Raw genomic sequence first — 27,133 nt, 5'->3', positions numbered from 1 at the left:
ACAAGGCCCGGGAGAGTCATCTGAGCTGTTGCATGTATCCATAATCCACGCCCTTGTATTGCTGAGTAGGATTCCATGGTGAGCATGCACCAGACTTGGTTTAACCAATCACGCATAGAAAGGCGTTTGGCTTCTTTTCAGTTTTTGGCACTCTAAAAACAAGGTGCTACAGACATTCCAAGTTCACTTTTAATCATTTTGCAGTGCTATAGGCTGAGTTTTAAAAATTGTTTTCCTGCCATAACTCTAATAGTTAGTGACAGTCTTTATCTGGATGGCAGGGACAGAAAAAGAAAAAAACACAGGCTGTAAACTTTTGATTCCCCAATTCAGGACAGGTTACTGAAGTTTGATTGACTGCATGGGTCAGGCATCTCACCAGTGAAGAAATTTACAGAGGGCCCCTGGACCAGCAGTGCCAGCATCACCTGGGAACTCATTAGAAATGTAAAATTTCAGGTGCCTCCTCAAACCTACTGAATCAGAAACTCTTGGGGTTGGCCTGCAATCTGTGCTTTAACTTTCTGAGGATAGTTGGTTAAGGTAATAGCTGAGAAATTTCATATTTTCACCATACGGGAGGCCAGTATGCACAGCCTGATTCCAGGGAATTCCCTCTAGGTTGGGTGGGCAGTGGTCTGAATCCCTCCCCCCATTTTTTTCTGCAGAGAGTACCTGGTGGATCCAAATATTCTGGTATACTTTGGAACAACCTGTAATTTAAATGTTTCCTTTTCCCCATTTAGACAATGTGGGAAGATTAACGTAACTTCAGAGGCACAATGGCGATATGTCCATCAAAGGAAGAAGCTCACAGAGAGGCCCATTTAGATCAGTGGATATTTCTCATTTGAACAGATATGCGCCTAAAACAAAAAAGGCTCTTACATAGATGGGTTTTGGAGCATTAGACGTACCAGGTTTAGGAGATTTGACAGAATAAGAACCACACTGGCCTTGGGCACAATTGAGAAGCAGGAAAAGCTGCCTTTGTTGGCTCGTTTCTGCTTCTTTGGTTCTCTCCCTCCCCTGACCCCTGGTAGGATTCCTGTGAGCTTTCTGCTCCCCACTCCTGCCTTGCCTCACCTCTCCCAGAGCTTCATCAAAACTTGCTCTTTTCTGTGCAAGTCGTTTGGGCTCTTTACTCTGCCAGGTGACACTGGATTAATTAGACAAGTGAATCCCTCAATTTTCTTATAAATTTGACAGGTTATTCTGAAGACGTGCTGTCACTCTGTTACATCATCCCTACTTTTCTTTAGGAATGAAGACATTACAGCATGACAGTAAATGGCAGATGTTTCGGGCATGCTGCAGGAGGCAGATGGATGATATTTGTCCCATAGGAGGTATTTAAAATAGCTCCAAATTATCGAGGGTGCCAATTGGTCAGGTTTCTCCTGTAAGTAGTTCTTTGGATGTCTAGGATTTGAGAGTGTGCGTGTGTGTGTGTGTGGAATGAGGTGGTCCTGAATGGAGGGGAGGCATCTAGATGCTTCATGCACAATGTAAGGAGACTGTTCATCTTCCAGTGCAATGTTTGGAGGGAGTTGTCTGTTTCAAGTTAAAGGATAAAGGCTCAGGTCAAGTTAATCCCAATCATTTCATTTCATTTTTTCCCCAGCCATTCTGTTTGAGTTTAATCATCATTCCTTTTGAATTTATTCTGCTCTTTGAAAAGAAAATGCTCACAACTTGGCAGCACTCATAACTCTTTAGTCCTACTCGGGAAGGTTTTCCTCCAGGCCACATGCAGGGGCTGAGGGTGAGGAAAAGGTAAGGACCAGTGCCAACTTGGGCCAGAAGCTGAGGGTCAATCATCCTGCCTTTATCCTGACTCCTGAACAAACTTTTTAGAAAAAGCCTTTGTGTGTTTGTGTGAGTCCCGGCTCTGCCTTTGCCTCTTTCCCCAGAGCAGAGAGAACAGAGGGCAGCAAATGATGGAGCTGCTTCATAGGTCAGATTCTAATTTCCTTCTGTGAAGGCTGCCCTGAAATTCAAAGAAGCGTTATTATTTCATCCAATTTAAAACTTGGCCTGGTGTTGAATGGGGAAGCACCTAATTTCACCTTTGGAGGCAAATGGGAAGCTTTTTGTGCTGAAAGAAAGAAGAAGAGAAAAGAGGATTCTGGAGGATAATTGAATGGAAATCCCTTTAAGGTGCCAGAAAACTGCTTCCATCCAGAAGGGATGAAACGAGGTCAAAATATATTTGTTAAAAGTGTGGGGCATGAAAGCCTTAATTATTTCTTTGGAAAGTCGTGTCTTTTAAAGACAAACAAAAGCTTCAAGCAGGTAGAAGCTGGGAGAAATTGCCCATGGCTTTAGAAAAGGTGGAACCCAAAGGAAACCAATTACTGGTGAACAATAGTATATTAACAGCGATTATTCTTCCAGATTGGGGGCCCGTGCATTGTGTTTGGGATGAGATCTAGTAAAAGATGGCCTGGTGGTCCGCCTGGGAGTGGGAAGGAGAGGGGACAGGGTCAGCCTGACTGTGCAGGCTGGGAGGGGGCTGGGCTTGCTGACTAAGGAGAAGAAATAGTCCTTACTTCTCATAGTTTAAGGAAAACATTATTTCTCTTGGAGCAGAATGGTGAGCTGTTGCAGTGAATGCTCTCTGGATTTAGACGGATGCGTATTCCAATCTCCAATCCTTCAGTTACTAGCCTTGTGACCTTAGGCTGGTAACTTATCCTCATCTGCCTCATTTGTAAAGTGGGGATAATATTGCCTACAGATGGAGAAAATGAAATTAGGTAATGCTGGGTCCAGTACATAATAGATGCCCCGGAGGTGTCAGTCTACGGATGGCTTGTCTCTCCTCTGCTTGCTTTAACTTCTGGGCAGGCTCCCCACAGCGCTGTAGGCTCTTGCTCTTGAACTTGGAGTGAGTCACTGGTGAAGTGTGCCCCACGCACTTACCCTGCACTCCCCTTGATGGTCTGCTGGTGAGTGCCAGGGGGCAGTCATCCCCTTTCCATCTCTCCCTCCAGACCCTTGGCAACCTGTGCTCTGGCTTCTCTGTGGGAGTTTCCTGACTAGCGAAGGATCCAGAGTCACCCCCAAGATTAGCAGAGGCCTGGAAGGAGTTTGCATTCCTGCCGCCTCCATATTCACTGAGTTGCAGGACGGTATTTTTCTCCAGGGAAGGAGGTGTGCTGGCTAAGACTATCCATACATTGCCTTTGGCTTGTTTCATGTCATGCAGAGCTTTCCTGTGAATGTTGGAGTATTTCGGTTTGTATATTTACTCCATTCAGCAGTTCAGCCAGGAACTCTTCCTGGTTTCTCATCCATCACTTTTCATGGCAGGAACTAACAGTCCAACAGGAACCTCCCTGTGCCTCCCTCTCTTACCGATTGACATGACGTTCTCAGATCTGGGGCCCAGACAGTGTGTTGGGGTTCCCGGTTAACTCAGCTGTGGATTAACAGGGGGTGGCCGGATGGTGGGGATGGGTAGAGTGGGGTTGAGGAGCCCCTTCTTGAGGAGCCGGGAGACCTCTTTGAAAAGATTAGTAAGTCTTGTTAAAAACAGGCACACGTGGGGCCCGGCCAGGTGGCGCAAGCAGTTAGGTGCGCGCTCCGCTGCGGTGGCCCGGGGTTCACCGGTTCGCATCCTGGGCGCGCACCGACGCACTGCTTGGCAAGTCATGCTGTGGCGGCGTCCCATATAAAGTGGAGGAAGATGGGCACGGATGTTAGCCCAGGGCCAGTCTTCCTCAGCAAAAAAAGAGGAGGATTGACAGATGTTAGCACAGGGCTGATTTCCTCACAAAAACAATAACAACAAAAAAAACAGGCACACATGGGGCTGTCAAATTAGTGGATGGAAAGATTTCCCGAGGGTTTCAAAGAGTGGATGACCAGTACAGCTTTTTAGGAGACTTAGTTCAGAGACAAGAGCCTCTCTCGGGTTTGCTTGTTAAGGAAGAGCTTCTACAGCACATGCAGGCTGGCAGGCATTGGTCGTCCTTGTCTCCCCTTAGAAAGTCAAACAGAGTCTGTCTTCTGACAAGAATTGGCAAGAAGTAGCAACTATGTCCTGCTTTCCTAATTGATCCAGTAAGGGAGGATATCTGGGTGATTTGATTTTTTAGCTCATTTGGGGAGGCTACACATTCACATTATCAGAGATATAAACATGAAACTTGTCCTGGTGGAACCCTGGATTTCATCGTAATTAGGTGTTGGACGTCTTGACAGAGGGAATGAAGGATATTAGAGTAGCAGGAACAGCTTGATCTTCCAATTATGTCCCTCCTTTTGGGGTCCAGGGGGTATATATCTTCAATTCCTTGCCTTATCCTTTCTTTCTAAATTAGTAGAACTCACTTCCTGAGGCAAATGTGAGCACTGTGTAGGAAAAACAGAATTTCCTAATAACCAGAGCTATCTCAAAATAATGAGCTTCCTGCTCTTGGAAGAATTCAAGTTGAAGGGCACATATTAGTGAGAGCAGAGCTGGAATTTCTGTGTTCTCAGGAGGCTGGAGAGACCCAGGTAGGGGTTCCCAAATCCAGTTACTCATCCAATCACCTTGGGAGCTTGTTGGTGATCTCCTTCTCCTAGACCCCAAGACCCACACAGAATCAACATCTCTGAAGGAGGGGCCTGAAAATCTGTATTATTATAAACCTCCCCAGGTGTATCTCCCAAGAAGTGTTGTGCTCAATTCCCTCTTACTCTTAAGATCCTAATGATACCAAATTTTGAATGAGAGCACTCTCTGGTAGAGTTCTTCATGGATGCCCTCCGAGTTTAGAACTGCTGTCACTTACCTCTGGGACGTCCCTTGAGTGGGCAAGGTCCTTCACCTTGCTCACTGTCCTCTCTCCTTTTCATTGCTTCCTCTTCCCTTCTCTGAAACTTCTCCCACTTTCATCGTCTCTCCTCTTTTTGTCTCTCTTTCCAGAGTCCGTTTGGCTGTCCATCTTCCTGACTACCTGCCCACCACATTAGAACTATCAAACACTCCTGACCCCCTCCACATCTGTAGGTCAGAACCCTCCAGTGCATAACTTCCATGCAGCTCTCACAAGTCCGACCTCTATAAAGACAGCTGGCCAGGCCCTTGGATGAATACAGAAATGAGCACAATGGGAATGGCCTCTGAGGTGGGCTGGCATACATCTGAGTTGTCCTACAAAGCCAGGCAGAAAAGGGTTGCTTTCTTATTTTCAGAGTTTATCTTGAACCTTAGTTCACATGTGCGTTAGTATAAAACACTTTATAATCAGAAAGTCCCTGTGTGTTACTTTCTTTGAGAACTTTAAATACAGGATGGTTTGGCCACACATTTCAGTAATAAAATGACGGCTCCACAGAGGCTGACACAGATAAATTTAAGTGTGGGCCTGGTGCAGGAAATCAAGATACTTTGCTTTGTCATGAGAAACAAATATAATAATGTTATTTCCATTAACTAATTGATTACTTGCTTAACTCATTTTTTTCATCAAACACTTCTTGAGTGCCTACCTTATGCTAAGTACTGTGCTAAGAACTAGGGGGAGAGAGATTAATAAACTTGGTTCCTGCCCTTAAAGATGCAAGCCTACTAAAGAGAAAGAGAGATGAACAGACAATTCTAAGACATAGAAGATGTAAAAATTACATCACTGGTTTCAACAAGGAGAGACTCTAACCAGCATTGGATGTGGGGGTGGTAAGGACAATCTTCTATCTGTAAATCCATTCTCAGACTTGATAGTACGTGGCATCATATGACGCTCTTGCCTAAAAGAACCACACAGGACATAGTGAGGTCCTTACCCTAAACAAACAACAACAACAACTTAGCAATTTTATTAATACCTTGCCTCCAAAATGATATAGTTTTCTAAAACAACATTCAGTGTGGCTGCATGGTGTTGTGAAAGGAACAGAGAATTTGGAGGTAGATCTATTTCCCTCCTGTGCCAACTGGGGAGCCTCAGAAAATTCACTTTACTTCTCTATCTTCCATTTCCTTATCTGAGAAACAAGGAGGATGATTCCTCAGGGTTGCTGTGAGGACTAAGTGAGGTAAAGGAAGGGAAATTGCCTGGCGTATTGGTACATAGGAGACACTCAAGAAATGCTAGTTATATTAAAGGAAGGAGTAAAAACTAGATATCACCCCTCAAAGTACTCGACGGCATAAAGAGAACCAGCTTTGTCAACAATTGAAACATGAAATAAATTGGCACAGGCTGTAAATAATTCAACAAGTAGACTAAATTTAAATTTTGCCTTCCTGAGGAAAAGTGATCAATGAAACAAATAGTTTTGGTGAATTCTGGAGCAACAGTATCAATGCAGAGTCCCAGAGGCCTCTGGAGTGGAGGAATCACGGAGGGCAGCCATGACAATGGCACCATCACTCTTCTTACTGTCTCGTACAAGGTACTTGTTACTAGGAAGTATTTGTACCAATAAGATCTAGTAAACTCAGACTGTTATTGGTTACAATCAGCAGAATGGTCTGCAAGAAAAGCCTATTTTTCTATCAATTTAGTCTATCAATTTACAATAAGATTTTGAAAGCCTTTAAGTAGAGGCTTCTGAGAGATTCAGCCATTGTTGGGACCCTGCTAAAAATGGACCAGGCTGGTAAAAGATATGGCTATAAAATGTTGTTGCCATTTTTGTGGCTCTTTAAACTTGAAGTTGATCTGGGTTTTGGTTGTTTGTCCAGAATGACAATGAGTTTATGCTCGCTATTGTATGGTGTCTTAATCAGCTCTGGCTGCTATAACAAAATACTATAGACTAGGTGATTTAAATAGCAGACATTCATTTTCTTACAGTCCTGGAGGCTGGAAGTCTGAGATCAGAGTACCAGCATGGTCAGGTTCTAGGTGAGGGCTCTCTTCTTTGCTCGCAGATGGCTTTCTTCTTGCTGTGTCCTCACATGGTGGAGAGAGAGCGTGTTCTGGCCTTTTCCTCTTCTTATGAAGGCACTAATCCCATCCTGAGGGCCCCACTTTTATAGCCTCATCTAACTCTAATTACCTCCCAAAGGCCCCACCTCCTAATTCAATGTCATTAGGAATTAGGGCTTATTTTGGGGGGATACAAACTCTCAGCCCATACCATGGTTTCTACATGGTTCTCCTAGTGGCACTCTCTGGGATGTGGGACATAGGTGAGCAATCCCCTGGTTACCAAACTGAGCTCTAAAGTGGAATGGTAAACTCACCAGTTGTCTGCCATGGACCCAGGAGTGAGGGAGCAGAAGAGGGGGAGGAGAGAGAAGGGCAGAAATTGTCCGTCATCATAGAGTAATGGGGAGATAGGCATGAAGCCATTGGAATCACCTAGCTGGCCCGCATGAGGGACCTAACTTCTGAATTTACTCTTCTTCGTGCCATCTTTAACAATGGGCTTTCAAGGGTCAGTGCATTTTAGGGTGGAAGGGCAGAGATATTTATACAAATGATGTGAAACTGGCTAGGGATTGCCCTGGGGGTATTGAATACATACAGGGCTGTGTCACAGAAATAGCCCTTGCCTCCAAGAATTGAGGTCTGGGTTCTATGTCAGCTCTGACAACTTGTTGCCAACATGTTCTCATTCATGTAAATGGGACAAAAAAGGTGGGCTCCATTCCTAGAGTTACATAAAGAAAGAGGAGTCACACAGTGCAGTGACTCCCAAAAGATTGTCAGCACAAACATTTCTCCAGTGTGTGATATTTTCTCTAGTTTGTGACAAAATGAGCAGAATAGGTGGTTGGCCTGTTACCCAATGAAGTAAACTAACCCTAACCTCTCCCTACACTTCCATTTCTGATGACACACTTCCTCTGATGCATTTTTTCCTCACAAAATTCATATTTCCTGCATACACCAAGAATCAAATCGCCCAGGCCTGCCAAAACCCTTGCCGTGCCCCCTCACCCTTGCTTCCCTTATACCTTAGATTGTAGGAAGGAAGGGAACACACACACACACACACACACACACACACACACACACACACACTCCTTTCTTGGGAAGGGCAGTATCTTAGTTTACTTTTTTGGTCATCACGTATCCTTCCTCAAATGAAATGGGGATGATAGTAGATGGCAGTGTCTAAGCACACTTGAGGGTCCTCCTGGAGAATTTTTAATGAGGTACTAAGGAACATCCCAGAAAATAGCTCTTTCTAAGGGTTCAAGGGAACAGAGAAATGGGCTTGGCATCGTTACCAAGCTTCAGGCATTGGAAGAAAGCCAATACATTGTACATGGTCCAATGACTCTCATTTGGATTTGTCTATGGTCCGGCACTCCCAAGGACCCATGCCTGGGTCTTCTGGAGACAGAGGGCTGTGAGTAGAGACTGAAATAGCTGTTTTCACTAAAGAACTCAGTAATCTTTGGAGCACAGCTGTATTGCTTTGGTATGCCTCCAGCAGCATTTGCACAAAAAGAGGAAGGGATATTTTCTTTTAACTTGCTGACCATGTGAAGGGGTCCAGTAGAGATAGTTCTACCCAATGGGAGTGAAGGCAATGGCTATCAGTCTTAGTGGTCCCCAGTAGGGATGGTGTCCAAGGTGATGGTGCAGGAAGCAATAATACTGGGAAGGAGTGGCTCATCTGTGGTCAATGGGCACAAGGCAAGATACACTGATACAGGGCACAGCCTGGCAGGCAGTGGTAGCCTCACCCTTGGATATTCCTGAAGAGGTGAGAGCATGGTCAATCATGTGCTTTTTTTTTGTGGGAGCTCATGTGATTCACTTCTTGGGTCTCCCTAAAATAGTTGGAAGGGGCTGAGGGCCTTGGCCCATCAGATGTGAGTAGGAAATAGTAGCTGAATATGGCCTATTGTTATTGACAAGGATATATTTTATATGCAGGGCTCCATGTGATCTCTGGGAAGAGATAGGTACAAAAGAATTGCTTGCCATGATCATTACTAATCTGGGGTGTTTGGAGGAGACATGATTTCAGGAGATTTTGGAAGATGGTAAAGTTATGTGGGTTATCAGAAGAAATGCATTTCCAGACTCCAAGCACTGTTCTAGAGAGTGCTACCTTTTCAGCCACACCTCTGCAGTCTTAAGCTATATGCTGCTCCAGACCGTTTATTTCTCTGTGTTGTTCATTTTGGAGCCCATTAGAGATGATTGATCTAACAGGAGGAAATCCTCAGTGGCCATCCTTGGCCTATGGCAATTTGGGTCGAGAGGCAACAATGGTCACTCTTCCATGCCCCAGTGCTTGGGACAGTGAATCATGAAGATGTCCATACTGCATCATTTCCTGGGAAGCCAGGGAGGAGTTTCAGGCTGATAGCAGCTGTTGTCTGTCACTTTAGGGTCAGGATTTTTATAGTGGCCTTGACCAAGACAGCTCCCAAGGAATTTTTCTTTTGGAATGAGCTTGAATTCAGAGATTCCTGGTTATTTCTCTATTGAGGACCATTTCATTCAAGATTCTTTGCCTATTAGTCTTGTATTTAAAAAGAATTTTTTTCCACTGAACATGCTATTTGGGTAAGTCGTCATTATTTTCCTCACTTTTTATTTTAATAAGAGATACATTTGTCCTCTCCAGGGCTCTGATCTGTATTAGCTTGCCAGTTATCCCAGATTTTGTCAATACCGTGTTGACCCAAAGCAGAGAAATATGACAGTTTAGCCAGCCTGTGTAGTCCTCCTAGGGACCAAGGCATGGATTCTATCAGCATTTTTGAAATGCTGAATGTAGTTGTGGACATTTGTCTTCTCTTTCTCCGAGGTGCTCTGAGGCCTTGAAACTTCAGGCTGGGCACAGTCCTTTATTTTTTTGAAGTTGTTCTGCCATGTGTGGTCTGGGAGGGAAAAGGCAAAGAGTTAACAGGTATCTGTGTGCCCCTTCTGGGGCCTGCCATGATGGGATGTGTTCCTCACATACATGTGTCATCACCACAATATTGAGAGGGATGAGGGACTTGTTTGCTTGTCCTGGCCTTGGACCCATTTATTGTGTGTGAGGGTACAGTGGTTGCTCCTCATGTATGGACACTGGTGACCCTGTCCTTTCTCTTCCAGGGACATTCCCAACCAGGTGAGGGGTGAGGCAGATGCAGGAAAGAGAGAAGCAAAGGAGCAGGGCGGGAGAGGTGGTAAGATGGCATGTGAGAGGTGAAGCCACAGGGGTTGCCAGGGAGGAAGGGGAGAGACTATCATGCTGACATTGTTTTCCAGTCATTGCAGTTACCAAGAAAGAAGCCAGAACTGGGGTGACAGCAGACTTTTGAGTGACTGAGAGTCAGAAATGCGTGTAATAAGTGAAGAAAAGCAGTGTGAGTCTATGAGAGAGAGAGAGAAAGGAGAGAGAGAGAGAGAATATGTGGGTGGGGAGATGGTGGAGCTACTGAAGTGTCCATCTTCCCTCGTGTTAGACCAAAGTGCTTTTACCTTTTCTTTGCTTTTCTCTTCTACCTTCAGGAAAGAAAAAAAAAAAAAAAAAATATATATATATATAATGAAATATATATAAAATATATAAAAATATATTTAAAAATCACATAATTACAGAACAAAAAACCATGGTTTATGTCTCATAATTTACACAGATGATTTATCGCAGTTTTGACCATTTTATTACATGTCCAGCAGTTGTGAAATTCTTACTTTTTCCCTCAATGGGAAGTTGGAGGATAGGAGCCCTTGCCCTCCACACTCTCCTCCATGCTGTGCTCACAGTCCCTGGCAGAGAGGAACAGGATGGCTTGTCAGGGATACGCAGCTCCGCTTCCTAGTTTATGGGTTGTTCAACCAATGACTCTCCTATGGTAGATGCATCCTTCCCTGTTTCCCCTGGTGATCTGTTCTCTCTCAGAGCAAGGGCTGCTGTTGCTGACTGCATCTAGGGCGGGGAATGCTTTGTTGGTAAATAAGGAGGAGAGAGTGCAGAATGGAGCAAGGAGCCCTCCAGTGCTTCCCTCTGGGCGCTAGAGAGCTCTGAGGTCTGAAGAGGAGGGTAGAGGCCCATGTGTTGTACCATAAAATTCTAGGAACGCTCCATCTGCACTGCAGGCCTGAGAAACCCAGCGTGACAATGTATATAAAATCCCTGGCTTATGCTTCTTAATACCAGTCTATAAAAGTAACAGTCCAACTGGATGAGATCATGGGGAGATTGTGCGGGGCCATATGCCACGGCCAAGCTGGTGCTGACTGACATTTGGAGGCTTAGGTTCTGGGACTTATTGCTTTGGGAGGGAGAAGAAATCAGAAGGTGGGAGTGGGGCTGGGGAAGTAGGAGAAGGAGAATGAGGAAGAGGATGAATGAGCCTATCTTAGCAGAAGAGAAGCCCAGCAATTAAAGCATAATGGGAAAGAGGGGATAATATTACCAATTATTGGGGATCTGCCATGTGTCAGATAACGTTTATGTTTTGTCTCATTTAACCTTCTGTACAATGTGAGTTGGATAGTGTTAAGTCCCATTTTCCAATGGAGAAAACCATGTCTCAGATATAGTGAATATCTGAGACTTGACTGAAGGCTGTAAGGGATGGAGACAATATTCAGCCCCAAGACTTGATGACCCCAGAGCCATGATCATTGTCATTTTGCTGCAGGATTCTCACATTAGGAGGATGTAAGTTTCATTGTGAGTGAAAACCTCCAATTGGAGTTTAGAAGGCTATTGGAAACTGGTTTAGCTGACTTCCTTCTATTTTCTCAGGAGCCTGCGGCTAAAGCTCTCTTTTGTCCTCTCCAGGCTTGGGTGACATGAAATGGGCCACATGGACAAACCTGGTTGCTGTTGGGTCAGGTTGTTGGGGCTGAGTGACCAGTGACTGAGAGCAGCCGTCAGCCTCTTAGAAAATACCTCAGCCTCCCCAGCGGGTAGTTCAGACAGACGCAGCTCTGAGAGACAGACGGGTGCAGATAACTCCCCAGGTTCCTCATGGGAAGGAGAACCACCTAGCATTGTTGTAGGGTGACCCCTTCCCCTGAACAAAATCCAAAGTAATTTTAAAACTTGGTTCAGTTGTATCTCTATATTATATTCCAATAAAAATATAGCAGCTACTGAACATCTTGTATGTCTCAGATGCTTTACATGCATGATGCATTTTAATTTTCACAACAGCTCTATCAAGAGGTGGAATTGGGTCCATTTTATGGAAGGAAAAACAGAGGCTCAGAAAGAATAAGTAAGCTGCACAAAGCAATAGTATGATTCAGTTATTGATTTGACATTGGGACTCCATCTGTCTGATTGCAGAACATTTTTCCCACTAGTGTCTGTCTCATCTCAGGAGGGACCAGGTAGGATCCTGTCTTCTTAAGCACACTGGGCGTGTTTTGGTTAAAACAAGTTCCAAGATCATATTTGTCACTAACTTAGTAAATTCTGCTGAGAATTTATTAAAAAGCCCTATAATAGCTGTTGAACGGCACGCCTACCTAAATTGGAAACAAAGCTCTTTTTCTCTCTTCATCCACAGTGGCTCACATTTTTTTTTAAAAAATTACATGTTTTATAGAATCTTTATTGAGGTATAATTCACACACCATACAATTCTCCCATTAAAAGTGTACAATTCAATGGTTTTCAGTATCTTCGCAGATGTGTGCTGTCACCTCTGTGAACACACTAAACCACTTCCACAATTTATGAACATTTTCATTTTCCCAACAAAATTACGTTTAATCAGATAAAGGAAGTTAACATTAAACAAAATCAAGAAGAAGAGGATCTCTCATGATTCTACTGCCTCAATTGAACCTTTTTCATTATTGCCACACTTTCCAGTCCCTATACACTAAATGTATGGAAGAACCTGGTTACAATTGTCTCGTGCATATTGTTTTATGTCTGCTTGTTTTAAGGTGACATTGCTCATGTTGTTACTTTGCATTTTTAATGGCCTATGATATTCTCTCATGTTGGTGTGCAATAATTTACTAAGTCACCCCCTTTTGCTAAACCATTAGGCTTTTTTTTCTATCATAAATAATGTTGCAGTGAACAGCCTTGCACATAAAGCTGATTTTCCCTGTTGAATATATTTCTTGGGGTTGCATTCCCAAGAGTGGGATTACCAGGTCAAAGAGCATGAACATTTTATGTTCTCTTCTCCCTTCTCCTATGTTTATTCCCAAAGAGGTAACACTATTTTGCAAAATAAAAGTATGGTGAATATATATCTATATATATAACATTCTACATAAAAAGTCATTTAATGTTACCAACGTTTTGGGTTCATTATGTAAATCAGAGGGAGACAAAATCTGAGGTCAAACATTATCCATTTCTTGAGAGCCAAGAAAGGCTGTCCTTTATGTGTCCCACCTGGTGACTTAACTTTACCATTTCCCTTAGAAAATTATTCCCATGGAAAATGATTCTTTCAACCTCCCGACCTTTTATTGGTTGCTGTCAGCCTGGGGCAACACTTTGTTTCCAGCTGTTCTTAAAAGCCGCTTCTTTAGCATTTAACCCTTTGAAGACTCACAGAATGAATGGGGTGGGGGATGGGAAGGGGGTTTGGGAGGAGGGAGAGGGGAAGGGAAAGCACGCACCTTTGTACCACCATGTCTTCAGGCCAGAGTCAGCCAAACTTGAAACGTACAGTGGTGGTTGGAAAAACCAGAATATCCCCAGCTTGTTCTGTTGTAAACAGCAACAAACTGGGAAGCTCTGCTGCTGGGTGATCTTTAATGTCCACACAAGAGGAGCCATTAGTAGTGAGAGCAATGCTGAGTTACAGAGAGAGACTTTTTAGGGCTCAGGTATATTCACCCCTGATGCCTCATCTCCCCAGAAACATGTTTTAAGTTTCAGGATTTGTGGCATGCTTAGATGTCACCTAAGACCATCCAGAATCCCTACTGGATTCATGAAATTCTATATCAGTTAAGACGCTTTTTGCTATAAGCTACAGAAAATCCAAATCAAACTAGCTTAAAAGATAGTGGGGATTTTCATGTAATTGGAAAGTCCAGAGATAGGGTTGATGCCCAGCAAAGCTTGATCCACAAGCTTAGTGTGACACCAAGGACCTTCTCTCCCCGCTACTTTCCACGGCATTAGCTACATCTTAAGGCTGGCTCCTTGCACGGTCTCAAGATGGTGGCCAGGAGCAGATAGAGGGGGAAATGTGTGCTTTCTGTCTAATGTCCATGAGAAGAGAGGGATTCTTTCTTTCTTTTATTCATAGAATCTATATCCTAGACTTCACTGTGACTGGACAAACTTAGGTCACATGCCCATTTATGAACTAAGTATTGTGTTGGGGGTGAGGTTACACTGATCAGTAAATTAGGGTTTAGACCAACCAGGGCCTGCTCACAGACCTGGGGCTGAGATCAATCCCACCCACACTGAGGGCCTTTGGGGAAGGGGTGCTGGGGAGACAGTTAACAGCACTTCCTATAATTCCTTGTGTCAACAACCCAGATAAAGGGACATCCCACCTTTGCTTGAACTGCTTAAGTGGCAAACTTACTTGATAAATCATTCTCTTCTCCTAGAATATGTGCATGTTTAGAGCAGGTGCCCTTGATTCCTAGAAGACAAAAAGTAAGTAAAAGATAAATAAGGAAAAATGGGTTCTACAGATGAAAATTTTTATAATGAGACAGAATTGATTGATCAGCAAATGGGGCTGGGGGAAAAAGAAGAAGCAGACCAAGGTTTGGTCCAGGAGAGGGGTGAGCTGGCAGCGAGGGGCTGGCGGAGCTGGAGGGAGCAGGCAAAGTGGAGATGGGAGGGGATGAGTCTCCGGTCAATGAAGAGACAATGACCGGAGAACTATACATATATATATGAGGCTATGCTTGGAAATTTTCCTGAAACCCCCATGTATCTCTACTCATGGATCCTAGACTAGGACAAAAGGAAGGATATTTGTTGAAGAGATTTGTTAATGAGACATTCGGCTGAATTTCAGAGATGGGAGTCTATGACTAGATTTAGATTTAATTACTTATGAAAAGGAAGTTTCTATCTGAAACTGTGGGGCTGTGCCTGGATCCCTCTTGAAAAGCACCAACTTTCCCCAAAGATGGCAGTTACATGGCAGGCAGACAGCCTAGGGCAGAGACAGGTTAGGAATGGGTATGAGTTTCCTAGGCCTGCCATAACAAATTGCCACACACTGGGTGGCTTAAAACAAAAAAATTTATCCTTACCCAGTTCTGTAGACTAGAAATCCAAAATCAAGGTGTTGGCAGGGCCATGCTCCCTCAGAAGGGTCTAGGGAATTCTTATTTGCCTCTTCTGACTTCCGGCGGTGGCCAGCAATCCTTGGTGTTCCTTGGCTTGCAACAGCATAACTCCAATCTCTGCCTCTATCTTCACACGGCCATCATCTCTGTGTGTGTGTGTGTGTGTGTGTTCACACTGTCTTCCCTCTGTGCGGCTCTCTGTCCAGATTTCCCTCCTCTTATAAGGACACCAGTCATTGGATTAGGGTCCACCCTAAATCCAGTATGACCTCATCTTAACTTGGTGACATCTACAAAGACCCTATTTCTAAATAAAGTCACATTTTGAAGTTCCAGGTGGACATAAATTTGGGGAGACACTATTCAACTCAGTACAGAATGTAAGCAAGACTTCTGCGTTAGGGCAGAGTGAGCTGAAGCAAGCAACAAAGTTGTGCATTTGTAATTTCCCTGCCATTATATAGTTATTCCCAGATTTTCTCATACAGTAGGCAAGGAGTTTACTAAATGGCTGGTGGAGATTGAAAGTTTCATGGCTAGTGGGAAGGGGACACTGGGAACCATCTCAAATTGTGTATGAAACTTTGAGGATGTGCATATGTATTGTTCTGTTAAGGAACCAATGACTGCTATGGGTCCTCTTAAGTAAGTCTGTGACATGTTCCGTCCCCTCCCCAAATAAAGAACAATGGCCTTAGTGGTATGTTGAGCATTCCTAGGATGACAGGAATCTGACAAAATGCAGCAGCATTGCCCAAGTGGACACAGCTGGAGAGTCCCATCTGTTCAGGATGGCAGCCTGGGCAGGACATGAGGGCAGGCTCTGGTCCCAGCTCTGCTGTCACCAGCTTGTGTGATGTTAGACAAACCACTCATGGCTGCAGCTTCCACATCGGAAAGAGTGGTTTGGATTAGATGATCTCAAAGGTCTCTCCCAGCCCTGACAATGTTAGGATTCTCATTTTTTATATTGCATTAATTTTGTGAATGTTAGTGATACTTGCGCAGGTGGCCAGTGGGCTCACTTGAGCATCGATGCGTTTGGCGTGCACATTTGCAGTGTAGGGATTGTGAAGATTCAATGGGATAATACATGTAAGGGGCCAGGCCCGTGGCGGTAGTGAGTAAGCACTAGTTCATCTTAAGATTGGAGTACTTGGTCTATGCTCTGATAAACACATTAATATTTACTTTCCATGTGCTTCAATTTTCTTAAGTGACCATTTAAATTGAAAATACAAAACTGAAGTATCATTGCTAGTGAGGGAATTATTGGGATGATGAATGACTGAAGGGTTTTCAGTGACTTGTGACAACAGAAAGTCTGGTCTTCAGTGTGACTCCTTCTGTGTGTTTTTGGCTGGTTTAGGTAGCCCTCCCTGCCCTCCCCAAAGCTACTCTGAGGGACTTGGAGGAGCATGATGTAGGACCAGATGATTTGGGGTTAAAGAGGTCACACAAAGAGCTGTCCTGCAAATAGGGCCTGATTCAGGGTCTGCCCCAAGAACACTCATCACTCCCTTTCCTTGATTTCTAGATGTCTTTTCTTCTATTTTACCACCCACTTGGGCACATCCCATGTGCTACGTGAGGTGCATTTATCACAACAGCTATTGAATTAGTCTCACTGGACAAAAAGCCCCTCTGAAGTTGGGCCTAAGCAGAAGATCTTAGGTATGGCCTCCCCAACACAGGCAAAGGGGGACCTGAAAGGCAGCCTCTGAGGGGAGGTCAGATGGGGAGCCCAGTAGATGGTCGGGGAGAAGCAGGCTGAAGGGGAGGGCATAGTGGCAGTGGCCAGAGTGGAGGCCACGGCATGAACTCTGGAGAACCAGCAGTGAGCGGACTTGAGGCAGATTCTAGAACAATTCCCTAAGCTACAGAGCCATTATGTGGGGTGTCTGCGGCCCGGAGATCGGGCCTTTCTGGACAGGAGCCACCCTTGTGCTGCTGTGGAAGCCTTTGATTATGCCCAAAGGAACAGGAAGCCTTGGAGGCCTGTAGTCAGATCGGCTTCTCTGCTGATGACTCTCTGGCCAGTGGGCTGCATGATGGGGGAAGCACTTCCTTTTTCTAGGCCCAAGTTTCTTAATTTGGTTGGGGGCCCCATTTCCTGGGTGAGAGAGTTGGGGGTTGATCTCTGAGTTCTGCTCTCATGTCCTACAAGCTGTAAACTTCTCCAAAAGAGTTAATTGTTAACTCAAGTGTAAACTGTTGATGGCATTAGGTGTGACCTCCTCCTGGGTTATTTGCATTTTATAATGCACTCCTAGGAGACCAAAATTCCTTGAAGACACTCAAATGGAGCCTTAATGGTGACATAAAGGGTGTGTGTACGTGAAAGAGAGAGAGACAGAGAAAGAGGGTTTTGTTTAAAAATCCTCAAATCTTAAATCTGCTATATTGAAGGATGAGGATTTTGTGAATCCTCTGTGATACTCAGACCCTAAGGGTGCTCATGGTGGGATGCTCAGGAACTCTTAAATATTCTATTTAGCTATAAGAATTCTGTGTGAGCTAACTGAAATGTCAGGTATCACGTCAGTGTGACTGTCATTTGATGATGATTGGGATTCTGGGGGTGGGAAATCATCAGATAGATGGAGGCCAGTAGATTAGGTGATGCCCCAAGTCTCTTCAGTAATAAGAGGTCACACCTGGGAGCCAGGTTTGCATTTGTTCTCTCATTTCCCACCTTTATTCTCACCACAGGGCCCCACGTGAGTTCGCCACCAGAACAGAATCTTTTCCAGGCCGAGACTTGTCTTGCTGCTTCACTCCTGGCAGCCAGAGCCTGGAAGATAACAGGTGCACAATCAAGTGTGGTTGAAGCTTGCTGTTATTCTGTTTCTCAGATGAGACAACTGAGGCTCAGAGAAGTTCACCCAGCTGGTGCGTGGTCGGTGCAGGCAGCTCCTGGGTGTGTGGGGCTGAAAGTCCAGCATCTCGTCTCTGGCTTCCCAGGCGGGTGGTCACAGGATGGGCTGAGTTTGCCCTCTGCTGCTGAGTGAGGGGTCTGAAACAGGGCTTCACTCCCATTCCGGCTCTGACAGCTGCAGCCTGGCTCTCTCGGCCGCTGGACTTAGTAGATTTTCAGGATCGAGTCTGTGAGACTAAAAGCTAACCACCTACCTCCCATCCCAGCACCTCCCTCCTTGCTTTCTCAGCAATGGAGACAGTGAGCTTGTCACTTCAAAGAAAAGGACTGACAGTGTGTGTTGGCAATGGTAACATTCAAGCTTTCAGGCAAAAATTAGAATTTTGGAAAACTTATATCCACTATTGTGAGCTTGAAAGCTTCCCAATACTTAAAGACTTTTCTGAGGAGATTGGTAGTGATATTAACAAATGTGACTGTTTTGATACTGTATAATGAAATATGTCCACATTTGGAAGATTGGTAGAACTCTGTGAATATTTCCTAAATGACTAATAAATGATGCCGCAAAATCATGCATGGGTAAAGATCAATTGCAAGTGCAAGATAGACCAGTGGATTTTTACGGAATAGTGTACAAAAAGCTCACTGATATAATTTTGGATTCCACATTGCAAATAACCTATAAGAAACTACCACTTATTGAGTTTTAGTGTATTATCAAAGAAGAATATCTAAAATTATCTGCAGACTATTAAAATCTTCCTTCCTTTCCCAACTACATATCTTGATATACTTCAACCAAAATAGTACATTACAGCAGATAGAAGGCAGAAGCTAACGTGAGTATCCAACTGTCTTTTATTAGATCAGATATTAAGAAAATTTAGAAAAATAAATTATTTCTTCCCTCATTAAATTACTTGTTTTGGAAAATATAGTTATTGCTCATAAAAATGTTATTTATCTTTACATAAATACCTTTTCCAGCCACTTGTGGAAGTAAAGCTTTCTCCCAATGCTGAGCCACCAGGCAGGGAGTATCAGCCACAGCCTCTCACCCTTAGGCTTCCCCAGGTGGGAGCAGATCCCAATCCCTGTTACCCCCCAAATTCTCTGTGTTAACACTTTTGAAGTGCTTCCATTCAGCTTGAGGTGAAGGGACAGACCCCACAGACCCCTCTCCTGTGGAGGAGGGTGGGAACCTTTACAGTCTTGCTCACCTCCTCCAAAGAAATCCTCTCTCTCTCTCTCTCTCTCTCTCTCTCTCTCTCTCTCTCGCTGCTCTTTAAAAGGTGGAAGGGGGTGACCAGCCCATCCCAGCAGAAGTCTCTTTGTGCCCTTGCATGCGTAGCCTACCATGTGACCTTATAACAGGGGCACATGGCACCTACTGATGTTCTCAATCTTTGGGATCTCTGCCAAAACTGAAAAGCTGAGACAAAGAGACGCGTTGCGTTGAATATCCTGTTACAGTGATGCTAAAATAGTTTGGGTTGTGACAAACGGAACCAGATCAACTTCTGCTGACTCTGCTCATCTCTTTTCCTCTGTGTGTGTGTTGGCTCAGTCAGAACAGTGATTACTTATCAGCTGAGGTGACTAAATGTACTGAAGCATAGAATTATGGGTGTGCGCTGGGCTCCCTCTACGCAGGAGGGTGCTTTGTGGTGACATCAAGAGAGGAGTAGAAGGCACAGAAGCCCAGGCTTGGGATTCGACAGACAAGGATTTGAATTTTGGCTCTAAGTAGCCTAGCTGTAAAACCTGTGTTACTTAACTTCTCTGAGCCTCAGTTTCCCTATTTGTAAAATAAGATAGATGATGCCTCCATGCAGGGTTGTGTGTAACACCTGTGAAGTCCATAGCAGAGGGCTGAGATTTTTGCTCAATGCATCATCTTCCCTTCCCTTTTCTAAGCCTTGAATAGAGCAAAAGGGTGTGTGTACACATGTGCTTATGTCTGTGAGTCTGTGTGACTGTGTTTCTCTTCTATACCTTGTATGCTGCATATGAGTAGTATTAGATAGTCATCATAATAACAGAAGGGATATTGTTATCAGTTATAAGCGAATTGTTCTCATCATGACCACACCTGCCCACGCTCACATTCTGTGATATGGAATCCTTGACACCTCCACCTTCCCCTTTCCCATTTGTTGGCAGCAGTTTCTCTTGGCAACAGTCTAGAATCTGGGTCTCAGATGGTTGAAGTGATTGATTCCGCTTTCTGCACTGAGAGCAAGAGAAGTAGGTGGAGGGAGGGAGGGGAGAGCAATGGGAAGAAGTTATTGAAACATACACCCCCAGGGAATCATACTGCTTTCTCCTAACCCTGGGGTGTTCCCTTTCCTGAGCAGGAGGCATCTGGGATTGTTTGGACAGGCTTTTTTTTTTGTTGTTTTTTACGGCTATTTCATAGCTCTCCTTTGGTGGGTGTGATGTCATAATATCTTGGGGTATTTGAGCCTTAAATAGCACCTTCCCGATCATGCTTGTTCTACCCCCTTCCCAGAATCAGACATTTCTCTTGATGCAGTGGCCTCCATTTGGACCTAGGCTGGTGTCTCTGGATCCAGAGTTCTTATCTAGCTGCATGAGGGCCTGAAGCAACAATGGTGGTGAAACATCAAGGGACAACTGGGGTGATACCCACGTGTGAGAGACATAGTTTCCATGTGAAGGGCTGACATGTAGAAGGGGGGTCAGGCTCCCCAGGAGATACACTGAGATCCTTCATCCAACAAACTAACTCTACAGAGGAGGGAACCACAGGAAGATGGTCTAAGGAAGGGATTTGTAATGATCAGAGCTCCCTAAAGATGAAAGGACTGCCACCAATAGGTAAAAAGTTCCTTATTATTGGATATGAACAAAAAAGAGTACAGGGACAACTTGGCAGAGCTATGGTAGGAGGGTCCCAATCATCAGACGAGATGCTGGACCAGGTAGTTTCATGTTTCCCATCAACTCTGGGAGGCAGTGGCTCTAGGGCTCTCTCCCCATTCTGGACTGCCCATCCCTCTCTTCAGGCTTTGTGGGATGGTTTTGGCCGGATCCTATTTAAGGAACTACGATACACTTGGAGGAGACTGAGCATGACAGTCTGTGTTGGGGTGTGATGCTCTGAAGGTTGGAGCAAAATATTTGCTTGGCAGAGCTGGAGTTAGTGTCATCTAAGAGCTAAGCTCAAGTTATGGGAGCAAGAGAGGCCCTTCGTAGGAAAAGGGGACAAAAGGTCAGAAGCTATAAAGGAAGGACGAAGAAGAAAATGAGGTATCAGTTGGGTAAAAATGAAGGGTTTGGGCAAGTGGAGGGAGAGAGAAAGGAAGGCAGACAACACCTCTGAGCAGCAACAGGGGCATTAACAGGCTTGGGGGCAACCCTTAGCTGTGTGTCTAGGGCTGTGGTCACCGTACAGCAGGATTGCGCTTAGAAGTTGGAGTGGCCTGACCTAACCGATCAGGAGTGCAGGGCCAGGTTGGATGGTTTTGTGTCCTGCCCAGGGGAGTTACTGAAGAGCAATCAAGAGGATTTCTGGATACCTTAGAGGTGAACTCGCAAAGACAACACAAGGTCCAGGTAGTTTAGTTAGAACAGAGGAAGGCTGCTGGCTGGACCCATTTCCCAACAGGTTGTCAATAAGAGCAGACCTTATGGGGAGCGTACTCACCTCGCCAGGCTCTGTGCTGAGCAGCTCCTGAACATTAACTCATTAATGGCCACAACATTGTGAGACGGCAACTGTTTTTTGTTTTAATTTTACAGTTGATGAAACTGAGATGCAGGGAGGATGAAAATGATGGTCAGAGTCATTCAGCCACTAAGTGGCCGAGTTGGGAGTCCAGCCCAGGCCAGCCTGACCCTGAGGCTAGTGCCTCCATCACTCTTTGGACCTGGGGTCCTCAGGCCACAGGGTGTTCACGCTGGAAAAGACACTTGAGAGTCTCTCTCGTCAACCTGTTCTTTTTACGAAAGAGAACACGATGGCCAGCAGAGAGAAATACATGGCTTTTCTCACAGTCTTACATTTGAACAAGTGTCAGAGCTGGAATTTGAAAGCCCAGAATCCTGACCCAGGTCCACTGCTGTCTCTCTCTTGTTTGGTTGCTGAGGAGGCTGGTTTCTTGCCCTGGTTCCATCCTTGACAGCTGAGTGAACCTCAGGGTCTCCATTTCCCAGGGTGTAAACTGGACTCCTCCAGCTTGGCGTACTCCTGGGCTCAGGTGGTATTATTATCAGGATTGATTACATGGCTGGGGAGAGCACCAAGCTTTTTCTTAGGGTAAAAGGCATTAAAAGACGCTATTAATGTTATTATTATTTTTTAAACTACCCTGATCTATTTGTAACCAGGGCCTCTTAGAACGATATTAAAAAAAAAAAAGAGTAGAGAAATGATCCAAAATTTAAACTGCTATTCTTCTTGTCATTTCCTGGTCAGCATAAGGAATATTGAGTTTTCTATCTAAGTGCTCATATAAGATACAAAACACCTGGGTAACAGGAGCAATTTGCTACTTAAATTGGAAACTTGCAGATCAATGATCAGGAACTAGAGCACGCACTTTTTCCTAAGCCGAAAAATTTTTCTTCGGAATGACATTTGGCTGCTTAACACATGTCGTCTTCAAACCAGGAGTGAGCTCCTGCACGGTGGCTCCATATCTTGGTGAAAAAGGAAAAAAGTCTCATCTGAAAGCTGGAAATCTAAGATATGTGAGCCTACATTTTCAAGACTGAAACAATCTTAGGAATTTAAGGAGTTTGAGAAAGCGAAATTTAACTCCAATTCAGTCTTTTATTGAATCATGCACAAGAAAAATCCCAGGTTCTTCTGGGTGACACTTGACTGCAATCTCAGCATGTCTAGAGCCTGGGGAAGTGCCTCTGATGGCCGCAGGCAGTGAGGCTGGCCCCTTGGGGGCGGTCCCCAGGCCCCCCGTGCTGGCTGCTCTTCCTTGCTTCTTTGGGGGATATTTCATAATACAAGAGCAGAAAAGGAGCTTAGTGCTTCCTTGGCATGGTGATTCTCAATCCTAGCTGCACAGTGAAATTTCCTGGGATTTTTCAAAAAACCATGGATGCATGGGCCCTACCTCTAGAGATTCTATCTGATTCAATTGAAATAGGTTGGAGCTCAGCATGTGTAGTATTTAAAAGTCCCCCAGGTGATTCTAATGAGCAGCCATGGTTAGAACCCTGGCTAGAAGAGTAACGTGGAGATTAAACGAGATAAGAAAAAGCACACCCAGAACACGACCTGGAACCTAGGTGCTCAAACATGGAGGCTTCCCTCCCCTAGCCTCCTCTGGTGTTCCCTATCTCTCCCCCACCCCCATATGTTCAACCTCCTCCATCCCATCATTCCCATTCCATGCCCACGCAGGGTTCCTGATGAACTAATATAAGCAAAAACCTTTGCAAATGCTAAGCGCCTGTTCTCGTGTGCATGTGGAGGGTGGGTTCCTGGGGTCTTCCGAGGCAGGTGGTTGGGAGGGAAGCGTGGAGTCTATGATTTCTGGCAGGGTGTAGGGAGCTTGTCCTTTGCCCAAGAGGGTATCTTCTTAGAGAATTCACTGTCACTGTAACTTGGGTGTCCCGTCTGCAAGTGCGGACTGTCCTAGGATAGTCCTAACGGTGGCCTCAGTAGGCGGAGAGTTGCATGCTTCTGTGGCCTGGGGATTCACACTTGGGAGTGAAGAAGGGAGGGCAGTTCTAGGCCTCAGCATAGCATTTGGCCTGTTGTCCGAATGCCCTGCAGGGAGTGGTGGGCAGCCTCAAGAATCCTGTTGGGTGGAGGCCAGGCAGCAGAGGCTAGGAGTCAGCTGCATCAACCCCGCCCCACCCCCTGCTTCCTTGCTACCCTTCTCTTTCTACCCTGAGGCCCTTGGCCTTGCAGCCATTGCATGTTTGGGCACACGGGGTGAGAAGGCCCTCCCTGGTTTTCCAGCGGGTGTCTTGGGCTCCTTCCTCTCTGAGAGGGCTACAAGAGAAGCCCACCTGAGCCAGAGTTTGAGATGGTCTTGTTTTATCACAGCTGACCTTAGGATGCAGAGGTGTACCAAGCAAAGGCTGCCTCTTCTCGGATTATTTAAAATGCTGCGGCAAATTGAACGTGGGTTATTTTCAAGGTTGTAATGAGGCATCCGTGTCTCAGGTGGGTAGCTGCAGGGGCCCTGAGGGAGCTTAACCAGCTCCTCAAACAGCTGAAGAACTGTCCTAAGCAGCCTGCTGACCTTGGCCCAGCCCTTGAATGCCTTTCTCTTCAGGTACTAGGTGAGGGCCCCTTCTTGGAATTGCTAATTTCTCTCCTTTGTTGTAACTCTCATGTTAAACATATTTATTTGGTAATTTGCTTGCTTTTGTAGTTAAGAATTGGCTTTAGCTCTGCCCTTTATTTTCCTTTGAAACTGTGGAGGATTTGAGAACCAAGTAACCTTGGAAGACTATTTGAAACGAGCTTAACTTTTTATTTAAGATGAGCTTTAGTTGACCATAGAAATGAACAGTTCCTACCAAAGACGGATATTGGAAAGACATACATCAATGATTTTATTTCCTTATTGCTGTTTGTGTTGGAATTAAACTCTTCCAGATGAAAACTCTGGGTGTAGGAGAAAAATTATGAGGCACTTCTGAGATTAACACCCCCAATATGGTCCATCTAGACATAGCACGAGCTTTTCATCAATACTCTGCCAATACAAGTCTGCTGCCCTCCGGGGTGAAATTGCCTAGGCTGGGAGAGTAATTTGATCTTGGAATGACTTTAATCAATGTGCTTGTGTTAAGCAAATATTTCCAATTTTTCAGCAGGTTTGTTTGCTGTGTAAATTTCTTTTCTCTGCCAATATGCTGAGCTGGCACCATTAATTTCCACAGGTGGGACAGGGCTGTTGGCCTCCCTGGTTACTTCTCAGTGTGTTGGGAGCTGGAAGGATAGAATTTCATGAGCCATTCCAGCCAGCTGCTGAGCACCTGGGGCAACGTTTGCAAGGACTCAGGGTGACCACCCTCTAAGACCAAATGCCCCCCACGTTGCCGAGGAACGTTCAGTTGTTTGAGGTTGACTTTGGATGCATTTTTAATCATAGTGGTTGGCACAGGCAGGAAGGCTGAGCCAGGAGTGAAATATCTGAGAGCCACAGATGTTCCAGCTTGGGGGCACTTTCTGGAATGACCTCTCCCGGAGACTCTGCCCATGATGGAGGAGATTATCCACAGTCTAATGATTGTTTCTCAATCAGGAGCTTAGGGAGCCAAATATTAAGATTCTGTGGCCTGTGTTTCAATTTATAGAAAATAAAAATTGCGAGAGCTGAAGCATCATTTTAGAGCATCTTCAACCTCTTGCCTTTCAGCCCTCAGTGAGCAGAGAAAAATTCCTTTTGAATGTGTTCCTAAATTTATGTTGTAAGGAGACAAAAAGCAAAGTTGAAGTTCCGTAGAAGGAACAGGACACAGAAATGCTTGTGCCCACGCATCCCTATCCTGTCCCCAGATAGCACACCTACACAGAGTTGCTTGGTCCCACTGGGCTCGGGTCAGCTCTGTCTTCTCCTCTTAATTCTCCTGGTGGACAGGGAAGTGGCCCCCTTTCTTCAGTCTGCAGTGTTGTCCCCTCCAGCACTTCTTCAAATTTTGCCCATCGTCAAGGCTTGGCCCAAATGCTGGACTTAGTAAGCCTAAGGCTCTCGTTTTTGTGCTTCTCTTATGGCACTTGGCATTGGCTGCTTTGTCCCATTGCTTTTGCCAGCTGTTTTGAAGACATGGACTCTCTTTGAGTTGAGTCCCAAGCCCGTAGCTCAGTGTCATGCACGTGGAGGCAAAGCCCTCCCCCCAGGCTCTGAGTGGCCATCTCTAGCCTGTGCTTGCCTCCAGCAGGTTGGTCCAGCAGCTAGTCTGTGCACTTCTGTTGGTCAACACCCATGGCAAGTGATGCACCTCTTACAGGTTGGTGGCTCATTGGGCATCATCACTACGGAAGCCAGGTTTCTAGTCAACTTTTATAGGAAATACTGCAGAATGAAGAGCATAATAGCTATAATATATCTTGGTCTTTTGATGAAGACAGTGGCCTGAGGTGAGAATTTTTCACTTATGACGATGATAGCAACCTGTTTTGAGTGCGTCCTCTGTATCAAGTATAGTGGTCAGTGATTTCAAGAATGTTCTCTCACTTAATTTTCTCGACAAACCTGTGAGGTATGTGGTAAGAGGCACACTTCAGTGATGAGCAATCAGGTTATAGAGGTGAAATTAATTTCCAAAGCTAGACTCAGAACTGGTGAAATCAGGGCTGCCTGACTGGGTCCAGTTCTGGGTTCCAGTTCTAAAACTTGTCTAGAATTTGGGTTCCAAGTGATGTGGAAGTTTGAGATAAAGATCAAAGTTCCATTGATGATCTATTGATTTTCATGATGTGTGTGATTTGGGTTAGAGTTTTGTGCACAGATTGGAGCTCATTCCAGCCTGGTTTCCTGGTCACCTCTTTGACACTGGCCTACAAAGAATTAAACCTTCCACAACTAGTTGAGTCCAGTTGTGCCCCAGACTATCATTCTGTTGGACCTACTAATAAATATTGAAAGTTTGGTTTTTATGTTGGGCAAGGAGAACAAAATTTTCTATTTTTTCTAAGCTTATGTTTTTCCTATTAAAAGTTCTTTGATGATTTTGCTACTGTAGATAAATGAGTCGTTTCCCATCTGATGGTCACAATGGTAGACTAGAATGTTTTGTCCCCTAAATCCAGAAAAAACTTATGTGATTTCCAAACTGCCAAAGCAAGTGCTTATGCTTGGGTCTGTGAATAATTGGTTGGTACAAATTGATGGATAAATGTTCCTGACACATAAACAATGCCAGCTATATGGTAAAGCACACAATAGCAGCTTCAGGGGGTTTGCATATCGATGGGACTAGTTGACTGAAATGAAGCCAAGAAACATGAAACAACCAACACATGTACCCACACTGGCAGACACTGCAGTCAATACTTAGTACTTACTAGTACAGGTTTCTCCTGCTCTCTGAAAGTTCGCTTTATGCCACTTCACTTTTACGAAAGACCTATATTAGTAATACCAGTTTTTGCTAACTA

The 27,133-nt window shown here is 44.8% G+C and overlaps 1 long non-coding RNA gene across 2 annotated transcripts in view; it reads left to right on the top strand.

The window, feature by feature from the left end:
• LOC131406412 (uncharacterized) overlaps positions 1 to 27,133 on the top strand; it is an 80,649-nt gene that overhangs the window by 33,106 nt on the left and 20,410 nt on the right. The gene's annotated exons all lie outside the window — the stretch shown is intronic.

This window comes from Diceros bicornis, chromosome 5, assembly GCF_020826845.1.
Source record: "Diceros bicornis minor isolate mBicDic1 chromosome 5, mDicBic1.mat.cur, whole genome shotgun sequence".
Classification (NCBI taxonomy): domain Eukaryota; kingdom Metazoa; phylum Chordata; class Mammalia; order Perissodactyla; family Rhinocerotidae; genus Diceros; species Diceros bicornis.
This window is presented reverse-complemented; position numbering and strand designations above follow the sequence as displayed.